The 12,415-nt window shown below is 41.5% G+C and overlaps 1 long non-coding RNA gene across 2 annotated transcripts in view; it reads right to left on the bottom strand.

The window, feature by feature from the left end:
• Nucleotides 1-4,129: 4,129 nt before the first annotated feature.
• Nucleotides 4,130-12,415, bottom strand: part of LOC109570695 (uncharacterized) — a 28,771-nt gene continuing 20,485 nt past the window's right edge. For both annotated transcript variants that reach the window (XR_011560779.1, XR_011560778.1), the window contains 3 exons: nucleotides 7,916-8,102; nucleotides 7,540-7,673; nucleotides 4,130-6,920 (listed from right to left, as the gene is read on the bottom strand). This is a non-coding gene — a long non-coding RNA (uncharacterized lncRNA). The remainder of the gene's footprint in view (nucleotides 6,921-7,539; nucleotides 7,674-7,915; nucleotides 8,103-12,415) is intronic.

Genomic DNA, 12,415 nt, shown 5'->3' with positions numbered 1-12,415 from the left:
AGCCTAATTGTTCCTTCTGATTAATTTCTAACTACATATACTTAGTAGAATTGAAAACAGGCAGGTGCACCTCGTAAGGAGATATCAAATGAGCTACATCCTAAAATATACTCTTTTTTCAAAGACAAAGTATAGTTGCCTAAGCAAACCTCACCCGAGTCCATAATAAGGTAAAGAAAACAATAAAATCTGGATTGGCCTCAAAGGTCCATAAAGCATTGTCATTCCTCGTGATGGGTCAATGGCCCCCTCTCATAACTCAGGGTGGGATCTTGCTTAGTTTTATTTACCAGGAAACCTGAAGCATGGTGAAGCAGCATAGCTACTCTTCAAGAACCAAAGGCCTTAAAAAATTTTTGGTCCTGGGTTAGAGATGAGGAGTGTCTGGTCTGAGCTAAGTGAACACCTTACTCAAGAGTTTTGATCCTTGAGTTCTCAGGAACATATCACAGATTACTCCAAGCTATGGGCAAAATTGCTTCTAGAAAGACATTTGTATGCTTAGACCAGTGCTCTCAGGTGAAGTCCATGTAATAAATATCTGCCCAAAATACCTCCAACAGGTGAGCTCCTGTGATTATATATCAATAAGGCTAATAAAAGAAGGGGGCTTCCTGGTGGTTCAGTGGGTAAAGAATCCACCCTCAACACACGAGACACAGGAAATGCAGTTTTGATTTCTGTGTCAGGAAGATCCTCTTGGAGGAGGGCATGACAACATGCTCCAGCATTCTTGCCTAGAGAATGTGGTGGATAGAGGAGCCTGGCAGGCTACAGTCCATAAGGTCACAAAGAGTCTGAAGTGACTGAGAACGTAGGCAAACAAGAAAACTGTTGAATAATCGTCTCAATGACTGCCTCAGATCTACTTGTGAGGAGGGCCCTGGATGATGGTTTTTGAAGCATCTACTTTTTTAAGTACTTTGATGAGAAACTAAGACAAGAACTACTTAGAAGGGGTTGTGCTCTTTTCATTATATACAATCCCTGTTTTCACGATGAAATAAAACCCTAAAATCAGAGAGTATGAACCTGTTTTATGGTCGGTGTCTATGAAATGGGTAAAACTCATGTCCTGCGCAGACCTCTGGGCTCCAGGCTGGCGGCCTCAACGTCCTGACCTGGTCCCTTCCTCTGTTGGGATCGGGGTTGGCTGAGGTGTTCTGCTATCTTCAAGGCATTGACATGCACTGTTGTCTGTTGTTGTTCAGTTGCTAAGCCGTGTCTGACTCTTTTCTAACCTCAAGGACTATAAATCATCCATGGAATTTTCCAGGCAAGAATACTGGGGTGGGTTGCCATTTTCTTCTCCAGGGGATCTTCCCAACCAAGGGATTGAACTCACGTCTCCTATGACTCCAGCATTGGCAGGTGGATTCTTTACCACTGAGCCACCAGGGAAGCCCATACAGACATCTAAATCTTAATTTTCTCTTGAATCTTTAAAATACTGTTTCAGATACAATCCCAAGGTAGAAATAGGTAGGCAAGCAGCAACAAAGAACTTATTTATTCTATTCATGTGGTACTAATTCATATTCATGATAACAGAATTCAAACAATGCAAAAAATCAGTCTCCCTCATGCCCCAGGCCCTAGGTTGTCCATCTTTTTCCCTCTAAGAAAACCAATATTACCAGTTTTGTGTGTGTGTGTGTGTGTGTGTGTGTACTCTACAAGAGAGAGCTTATGTATATAAAAGCATCCTTTAAAAGTAAAAGCAATACTATATAATATACACTCTTCTGTATTTTGCTTTTTTTCATTTGCTAGTCTATCTCAGAGATTATATCAGTGGGAAATCTACTTTATTATTTTTAATGGGTAGCTTGTTTGTACAGGTGTATCTGTTTTGGGAGGTACCATGATTTATTTAACTAGTCCAATATTGATGAACATTTAAATTGTTTATATAGTCTTATGTCACTTGAATGCTGTAATTTTGAGCAAAGATGAATCTGGTCGAGATTCAAACCACCGGTCAGTTGCCTATCTTCATATTTGCCAAAGAGAGCATCAGAAAGATGAAAAAATTAAGTGTTCTTATCCCATAAACACACACACACAAATAAACATGATAATAAAAGGCTAAGAAGAAACTTTGGGAGGCAATGCATATGTCTATGGCCTTGATAGTAGTGATAGTTTCATGGATGTATGCTGCTGCTGCTGCTGCTGCTGCTGCTAACTTGCTTCAGTTGTGTCCGACTCTGTGTGACCCCATAGACGGCAGCCCACCAGGCTCCCCCATCCCTGGGATTCTCCAGGCAAAAACACTGGAGTGGGTTAGTATACTTATCTCAAAATTCATCTTTCAATATGTTCAGCTTTTTACATTGTCAGTCATACCTCAACTCTTTGTTTCTTAAAGAAAAGGAAGCACAAAAGATTCTTTGACCAAATGCATGTACTCTCTCATTAGTGTAATAGATTTCTTGCAAAGATGGCGGGAGTAATTCCACTGATTCCTACATGCATGCTCCTTTGCAATGGACTTTGTCATTCATCCCTTCCTGAGGGACAGTCCGTGACTTCTATCTGACCTCTCCTTGTGATTGTTTTCTACCATAGATTGTAGCTAAGTTCCCAGTGTACTGATACTGAATGCCTGAAGCACACACTTGGCCATCTTTACTCCTCGCAAGTCCCACAGACATTCCCCCACCACCACCGGGGCTAGTGTTGTGGCTGGATTGGTCCTTGTATTTCTTTTTTTAATTAATTTATTTTAATTGGAGGATAATTTCAATACTCTGATGGTTTTTGCCCTACATTAACATGAATCAGCCACAGGGTTCAGGATGGGGGACACGTGCACCTTTGTGGTTCTTATTATGACTGCAGGATTCCCCTCAACAAAATCATCAGGGGACTTTGAAGAACGTGATTTACTTCTCACAGGTCCTGGAGGGTACACAGTTACAGAGACTACACAGAAAGGTCTTGATAGAGACGAAGGTAAAAGTGTAGACCTGGGGCTCTGCCTTTATTTTAGGGCCCAAGTGTGCGGTGGAATTTCACGGGTTTATTCTTTATAGGAGATTTTAAAACTTCAGCATGGGAATCAGAGCAGAGCGTTCTGTTATCTAGGTTGCTCAGCACTTCAAAAAGGGAAACTTCACTGGGTAAGGGATGCCGGGGGTGGGCAGCCTGGCTCCTTACCTAGTTGTTTGCTAATAGTTGTGCCACACGGCTGGCAATTTGTTTCCAAGATGAGTGTCTTTACAATGGTTGCCTCAGCAATCGCAAAGCTTAATGTCAGGCAATTACATTACAACCGAAAAGCTTAATGTCAAGCAGTTACACCGCAGAAGCCTTGCAGCTTCTCCCCCTGCCCTCTTAAAAGGCTGCCTGACATCACTCAGAAGCCCTGTGAGGCCTGATGGTGAGAGGCCATATGAAGACGGGCTGATGGCAGAACCCAGATGTGAACGAGGCCACCTTCAACTCTCCAAGGGCAGTTAGGCAGCCTGAGACTGCCGCTGTACCGGCTGATTCTAACCCAGACTGCTACCCACAGAATCATAGCAAGAACGTGGTTGCTACTTAAGCCACTGAGTTTGGGACTGTTTGTTAAGTAGCAGTGGACGAGCGACTCAGGTGCTAAGGATTTCACCAAACCTTTCTCTCAGGGTTTTTCCATCCTCGAAAATTTTATGGATGGACCTAGGAATTCACATTTCAGCAGCTTCCCCAGAGGGTTCTTTTTTAATGTAATAGTTCAGGCATAACTCACACGCTGTGTTTATGTAGTATAAAAGGTTATGAAGCAGGATAATCAAATAAATAACCATAAAATCACTATTATCTTAAGAACTAGTAATTACCAACACTGTGCTATCTATCTATACTCTCATTCCCTGATCTATTCCACTGTCTCCCCAAGACAGAGGTAGCAACGTCCTGAGTTGAGAGTTCATCATTCCTTTGCATATAGATATAGCCATATAAAATATATATGTACATACATATTATAGGTACATTACATATGTATCACATGTGGATAAATATGTGTGTATAATATATACATTCACACATAATATATTTGGTTTTGCTTATTTTAAAACTTTATTAAAAATGTTATCATACTACATGGCAAAGCAGATTATTAGATTGATAAGGATATAGATTCTGGTGTTAAGCTGCCTGTGTACAGATTCTAGCTCTATGCCCCTTAGTATATGAGGGACCTAGGCAATTTACTTAACCTCTATGGGATTTGGTTTTCATTTCTAGGAAATAGAGGTGATGATAATAATATCTACCTCTTAGGGTCTTGGTGAAGGTTAATGAAATAACTTATCTAAAGTAATTAAGACAGTGTACTATACAGAGTAAGTGCTTTACGAAAGTGAAAGTGAAGTCATTCAGTCATGTCCGACTCTTTGCGACCCCATGGATTGTAGCCCACCAGGCTCCTCCGTCCATGGGATTCTCCAGGCAAGAATACTGGAGTGGGTTGCCATTTCCTTCTCTAGGGGATCTTCCCAACCCAGGGATCGAACCCAGGTCTCCCGCATTGCAGGCAGACGCTTTAACCTCTGAGCCACCAGGGAAGCCCAAGTGCTTTATAAGTACTACTATTTTTATTTTGCAATACACTGATTTCACCTAGTGTTATGTGTGCCATGATTCATACCTGCTGTGTATATCCCTGCAGTTCATTCATGTCTCACTGATGTATATCACTTCAGTACAGAACTATACCAAAATTTATTTAGCCATTTTCTATTAATGGATATTGTCATTGTCCCCAATTCTTTGCTTTTGCAGCAGGGGTACAATGAGCATCCTTTTACATACCTCCTAGGGTATAAATGCAGACTTTTCTCAAGGTGTATGTCTCAGAGGAGAGTTGCTGGGTCACAGACAGTGAGAATACTTAGTTTTACAAAAAGAGGCTGAGTGATTTCCAACTGTAGTGGGACCAGAAGACAGTCTCATGTCCTTGTTCTTTCCCATCTTCCCCAGGATTTGATTTTATCAGTTTTTATTTGATTTTACGAAGTTTATTGGGGAGTGTTCTCAACACTTTTGAGGGGTTGCTGAAAGCAGAAATGTGCAGAGAACCATGATGCAATGACAACAAAGATCTCACCCAATCCTATAAGACTTTGATCAGAATTTTAATGCTTTTTTTTTTGAGCCTTAGAGAAATTTTTTGCCTCGAGTATTTGGTGAAGGAAACATATGCCCTTTTAAAAAGTCTAATAATTTTGACTTTGTTGACTTCACACTCGGAGAAACCATAAGGCATTTCCTCAATCCTTCTTAGATTCTTGCAGCCCCAATTCTCCCCACTATCCCTTGCCCATTGCAATTCTCCTTTGCCTGCCTCCCTAATGCTGCCCCATTTCTATTCTCCCCTTACTTCCCTGACCACTCTCTCCTTTTACCTCCCTCTTTGATGACCATGCTTATTCCCTGCTGCCCCTCAGGTTGCCTGAGTTTTGAATCCTGACACTTTCGCCCATGGCAACTGTGAACCATTTCTTACTCCTTAATTTTACTGTCCCCCAATTTCCATTCAGTTCTAAATGGGCATCAAAAGAGTATCTACTCACCTGGTTTAGTGAAGATTAATGTAAAACTTGTAGAAAAGAATCTGATACATACTAAGTGCTCATGAAATGTTACTGTGCATTATTCCCTTCCCTTCCATCTCAAGTCAGGTTTCCTAGAAAGGGGTCTCAGATGCAAGAAGTTTATTCTCAACACTATTGGGGTTGTAGAAAACAGGGATGGTCAGAGAACCATGATGTAGTAACAGCAAAGGTCATAGCCAACCCTACAAGAGTTCTAGAGCTGGATGACCTTTTCAGAGCTGCCCTCAACTGGAGACAGAGGTCAAGTCTTTATTCTCTATATTGTAGTACAAACTAAAGCCACTTAATGTTGCTGAGACTTGGATTTCTTTATCTGTAAAATGGCTAAATTTTACCTATCTTAAAGGATTAAATGGAGAAAAAAAGTCCAAAAACAGATGCAGTAAAGAAATAACCCAATCAATGTACGGTGTTAGTCATCACAGCATGTGGCAATAGCACCTTAATAGCATACATTAAAACTCAACATTCAGAAAACTAGGATCATGGCATCTGGTCCCATCACTTCATGGCAAATAGATGGGGAAACAATGGAAATAGTGAGAGACTTTATTTTCTTGGGCTCTAAAATCACTGCAGATGGTGACTGCAGCCATGAAATTTAAAGATGCTTGCTCCTTGGAAGAAAAGTTATTACCAAACTAAACAGCATATTAAAAAGCAGAGACATTATTTTGCCAACAAAGGTCCATCCAGTCAAAGCTATGGTTTTTTCAGTGATCATGTATGGATGTGACAGTTGGACTATAAATAAAGCTGAGTGCCAAAGAATTGATGCTTTTGAACTGTGGTGTTGGAGAAGATTCTTGAGAGTCCCTTGGACTGCAAGGAGATCCAACCAGTCCATCCTAAAGGAAATCAGTCCTGAATATTCTTTGAAAGGACTGGTGTTGAAGCTGAAACTCCAATACTTTGGCCACTTGATGCAAAGAACTGACTCATTGGAAAATGCCCTGATGCTGGAAAAGATTGAAGGCAGGAGGAGAAGGGGACGACAGAGGATGAGACGGTAGGATAGCATCACCGACTCAATGGACATGAGTTTGAGTAAGCTCTGGGAGTTGGTGATGGACAGGGAAGCCTGGTGTGCCGCAGTCCATGGGGTCACAGAGAGTCAGATATGACTGAGTGACTGAACTGAACTGAATACACATTTAAAATGGGATTTAAAAATCTTAGTAATTTAAAACTACAGTGACCACCAGCATATATGAGGACAGCAGAGAACTCACTCTCACTAACTGTTGAGAATTTTCAGCAAGATTCATTTACTCATCTTCATTCATAAAGGGAACATTTTTTGAATTATGTTTCCTAAAAAAAAAGAAGAATTATTCAGATACATGTCAGGATGTTGGTAATTTTAAACAAAAGCTGATTAAATATTGAGTGCTCATAATCTAATTTAGAGTGTTTACTCATCTTTTGTGCTTTCTAAAAAGCTGATCTATAAAAATAGATTTGGGGCTGTGATGTGTGATCACAGCCGATGTCAAGATGCACCCTGATCACAGGTGTGCCAGACATACTCTTGCATTTATTGATCTACCTTATACCAGACACCCAGCATGAAAATAGCACTAGGCAAAGACCAAGGCCCCTTTCTGAAAGAATATAACAAGGATAGTTCAGAACTATCTATACTTAAGGAAAAGGGAGGTTAGCAAGGAAGACAGAGCTATAGGTCTTTCTAATGCTTTCTTTCTGCAAACCCACTGAAGAGTGGCTACAAACAACCATGGAACATTTTTCCTGCCTCCCACTACCATTTCTCTACATAATTTTCTCCTGATTTTTTTCTCTTTTCTCTTTTCATTTCCTCTTAAATACAGATGAAAAAAAATCAGTCAATTCCTTTTTTAACAGAATACAGCAAAAGAAATGAACTGAGAAGACCTCTCAACCCAAGAGCCTAGAAAACCTCTTTATATACCTGGCAAGATTATACCTTCTTCTTGGACCACTGCCCTGATCCCTTGCTTCTTGTGATAATCATATCATTTGGTTTTCATCTCTGGTACTTTGTCTTCGCACAGTGAGCCAGTGGAGCATCTCTTGGTTAAATTACTAGAGGATACAATCAAAGAAAGTGCAATCAATACAATCAAGTTTCCAAAGTACTGACTCTTTTAAGTCATTGCTGAGTTGCCGTTTTCCAGCAATACAACAACCAGAATCACATTTAAAGAATTCTACTGAATTATTGTCTATTTCCTGCCTCTTTCCCACGTGACTATCATTTTATTTTCCTTCTCCCAAGACAGTGATCTACCTGGACAACTTCTCCTTTACAAGGATATTCAAATTACCTTAAAATGATATCTGCACTAATTTCTAACTGCAGTTGCCTGCTCAGACTCTCTCAAGAAACCTGGCTCTTTAGCAAGTGACAAGGGGGAATCAATATTCCAGAGACAAAGTGATGAGAACTTTCCTGGAACAGTTTGCCATCTCTGCTTAACTCGAAATCTTTCTGTGAAGACTCAGGCAATTCTTCTGGAAAAAAAAAAAAAAAAATATATATATATATATATATATATATATATATATATATATATTTATTAGCCTTGCAAATGTCTACCAAATTTTACAATGTATTTTTTTACAATTATAAATGTACAATATAATCATAATAACCATTTATAGGACACTACGTGCCCGCCCTATCCTTTAAGTTTGTCCGTGGTGGCCCAGTTGGTTAATGATGGAGGTGGGATTTCAATGTGGATTTCTTTGACTGTAAAGTCCACGTTCTTAACTACCACATGGCTTCTTTATTTATTTGCTAGTAATTAGTACATGAGATAATGTATGAAGGGTCTAATACAATGCATAGCCCATATATACTCTATTTTCTTCTACTCATCTGAATCTTACATTAATGATAAAAAATGGTAAACCAGATACAAGAAGAGAACCACCAAGCTCCAAAGTGATCACTTGTGTTGGTAAATGGAATAACTACTATCAGTTGATTTTTCCATCCTTAAGCCAAAAATATTTTTTAGCTTACCTTGATGTCAGAGAATAATTAAGGAGCCCAATAAAGGAAGGAGGTATTCTTAATTATCTGTTGACTATTATTTGTTTTGAATGGGTAGATTAAGTAGCTTATCTTCAAGGCCAGCTTACATTATTAATGATAATTATAACAGTTAAATTAATTTTGTTAAGCATTTATTATGAGCCAGCTACTGGTTGAGATATTTTATACACAGCATTCATCTAACCTTTATAACAACCTGTAAGACTGGCGTACGATCTCTATTTTACATAGGTTAAATTTAAGGCTTTATAAAGGTAAGTATCTTGGCCCAGGGGCTTCCCTGGTGGCTCAGATGGTAAAGAATCTGCCTGCAATGCGGAAGACCTGGGTTAGGAAGATCACCTGGAGTAGGAAATAGCAACTCACTCCAGTTTTCTTGCCTAGAAAATTCCATAGACAGAGGAGCCTGGCAAGCTAGAGTCCACTGGGTCACGAAGAGTCAGATGTGACTGGGCGACTAGCGCGCGCACACACACACACACACACGCGCGCGCATATATCTTGGCCAAGATCAGAGGACTGGCAGATGCTGAAGGTAGAATCAGAACCTAGTATGCCTGACTCCAGAGCCTTTATTCTTTATGTGTCCTTCATTTGACATTTCTTTACAAAGATATCTGTAAGCACCTGAAGAGTGTCGCACATTTGTCTAGGCTTCAAGGACATTGTGCTGAACAAGATAAGCAAAATCCTGGCCCTCGGAGACTCTTCTATCAGATAGGAATACCACTGTGACAAATGTTCTTGAATGCTAAATGATAGAAAAGGGGCATACAGAATGTTATGAAGACTTATAACACGGCTATCTAACCTAGTTTAGAGAGTCAGTGAAACTGCACAGTGAAAGCAACATTTAATCTGAATCTTGAAAAATGAGTAGGAGACGGCCAGATGAAGGAGAAGAAAAGAGTATTGGGAGCAGAAGTAATAGCACATTTGAAGGCCTGGAAGCAAAATGATATGGCTCATTGGAGGAACCATAGGGTCCAACAGAACTCCAGCACAGAACTGTTCTACTACAGGCAGGTTTGAGGAAGGAGATAATTACATAACAGAGGGCCAAAGATGATGAATGAGAGCTAGACAAGGGCCAAATCACGTGCCTGTAAGCCACCTTAAGGATATTGGGCTTCACGTAAGAACTGGGGAAACATCCAAAAAAGGGTTTAGGAAAGACCAGATTTATGCTTGGAGGAGGGCAAGGTGGATACAAGGAGCCCAGATCCACCTGAGACATTTTACAAAGTCACAAGTAGAAGAAAAGATGTTTTTCTTTTCAAAGGACTTAAATGCTAAAGTGAAGTGAAGTTGCTCAGTCGTGTCCGACCCTCAGCGACCCCATGGACTGTAGCCTATCAGGCTCCTCCGTCCATAGGATTTTCCAGGCAAGAGTGCTGGAGTGGATTGCCATTTCCTTCTCCAGGGATCTTCCCGACCCAAAAATCGAACCCGGGTCTCCCGCATTGCAGGCAGACGTTTTACCATCTGAGCCACCAGGGAAGCCCCAAATGCTTAAGAGTGAATATAACTATACATGTTAACATGTGTAGCAGATACAGCTATAGACAACACTTATTGAGAACCATGTGACATTTGTCCACTTGCAGATATTTATTGGAAACTTACTTTGTACCTGGCACTGTTCTAGGAACAAAAATGCACAAAAATGCCTGTAGTCATAGAGTTCATGTTTGAGATTTGATTGCCAGATACTAAGTACAGGCATTAACTAGATAAGTCTTCCTATGAGCTGGAGAAGGCAATGGCACCCCACCTCAGTACTCTTGCCTGGAAAATCCCATGGACGGAGGAGCCTGGTAGGCTGCAGACCATGGGGTCGTGAAGAGTCAGACACGACTGAGTGACTTCACTTTCACTTTTCCCTTTCATGCATTGGAGAAGGAAATGGCAACCCACTCCAGTGTTCTTGCCTGGAGAATCTCAGGGACGGGGGAGCCTGGTGGGCCACCGTCTATGGGGTCGCACAGAGTCGGACACGACTGAAGCGACTTAGCAGCAGCAGCAGCCCTATGAGCTGGGCTAGCAGATTATCTCACCCCATTATCTCTTCTTACAAAGACACTGAGGTGCAGGGTGGTCAAGGACTCCCCAAGATTTGCCTGCAGATCTGTCTGACTCCAGAGCCAGTGCCTTCCTGTGGGATAAACACAAAGGAAAGGCAAGAGAGCCTAAAAATAGCACCCTCAGTCACTGCAGCCATGGGAGCAATGCAGGGTCCTACACAGGCTGAACTCACAAGCTTTAATTTCAGTCTTGCAAGTGGTGTTTTCAAAGATTTCAATGAACTTTTATTTTATTTTACAGTAAGACCACATTTTCCTTAATGCTTCCTTAATCAAAGTATTTCTAATGGGTAAATTCGATTCTCAGCTTGGCGCAGAAATCAGCTATGTGTTCTGAAGACAGCATACTCAACAGCCTGACTCCACAGGGCATGACTGTGATGGATGAATTTGGAGTGTCTGACAGAGAGGCAATGCCTCTAGCACCTTTATATTGATTTCCCTTTCATCCTGTTCTCCCTCCTGCTCATTGAGTCTTTTTTTTTTAAATTTTATTTATTTATGTCTACTTTTGGCTGTGCTGGGTCTTTGGTGCTGCGTGGGCTTTTCTCCAGTTGCAGTAAGCAGGTGCTACCCTCCCGCTGTGGTGCTCAGGCTTCTCATTGCAGCGGCTTCTCTTGTAAGGAGCACAGGCTCTAGGGCACACAGGCTCAGGAGTTGCAGCTCGCTGGCTCTGGAGCACAGGCTCAGTACTTGCGGCACACGGGCTTAGTCGCTACGTTGCCTGTGGAATCTTCCCAGATCAAGGATTGAACTTGTGTCTTCTACATTTGCAGGCAGATTCACAACCACTGAACCACTGGGGAAGCCCCTCACTGAGTCTTTAATGAAGAAAATTTGGCTTTGCTTTATTCAGGAGCTAGATCCCTGTTCTCTCTCCCTGCACAGTTATGCCTGCTTAGCTCCTTAGTTTTCAATTCCTCTCAGGAACTAGGATCAAGAGGTCATCTTAGCATTAGTTTCTGGAAGAATGTGCTTCAGGGCACATCCCTCAAACTCCTAGGAAAGAGGCCCTCAATGAATGCTGGAGTCAGATGCTTGTTTAGCCCATTAGCAGACAACCTGGCCTTTGTTTACCTCTGCGTCAGAGCGGGCAGCACCTCCGTGGTGGGTGGGTGGAAAGGACAGAACCTCTCCCTGTGCGCTGTCATCTTGAGTGGCCCTCCTCCGCTTGCAGTCCTCTGATCTTCTACTGGCAAAGGGGGAGACAGGTAATAGGAGAGCTGGTATCTGAACTGGTGCCTAGGAAAGGATCTGGCAGATCCGTGAATCTAGAATGTTGGGCCTGTAGAGCCTTTTTCTTTATCTCTGGGCTTTAGTCCCACTTTAGGACTACAGAAGGGCTCACTCAGTGTCTGGTCACCTATACTATAAAGGAAGAACAGACAAGGTGTGCGACCTTGAAAGGGCCAGATGATCAGTGGTTATGCTATACTGTGTCCATCATTCCTTCATTCCCACCTAAACCAAAGATAAAGGAGTTCCATTTTCCAAAGCTAATCCCTTCTGCCAATCTGACTTCCTCAGTTAGGAGGCCAATCTCCTTTCTCTGGATTCTTTACCTCACCCTTGCAGATATGTTTAAGAATTCTCTATGTCACTGAACTTTGATCTAAAACATCCTACTAAATTACTTAAGTGACCTTCCTCTATCTCTTCTTTGATCCCAGATTCTTATC

Source organism: Bos indicus, chromosome 16, assembly GCF_029378745.1.
Source record: "Bos indicus isolate NIAB-ARS_2022 breed Sahiwal x Tharparkar chromosome 16, NIAB-ARS_B.indTharparkar_mat_pri_1.0, whole genome shotgun sequence".
Taxonomy (NCBI): Eukaryota; Metazoa; Chordata; class Mammalia; order Artiodactyla; family Bovidae; genus Bos; species Bos indicus.
Note: the sequence above shows the minus strand (reverse complement) of the source record. Positions and strands in the feature narration are given on the sequence as shown.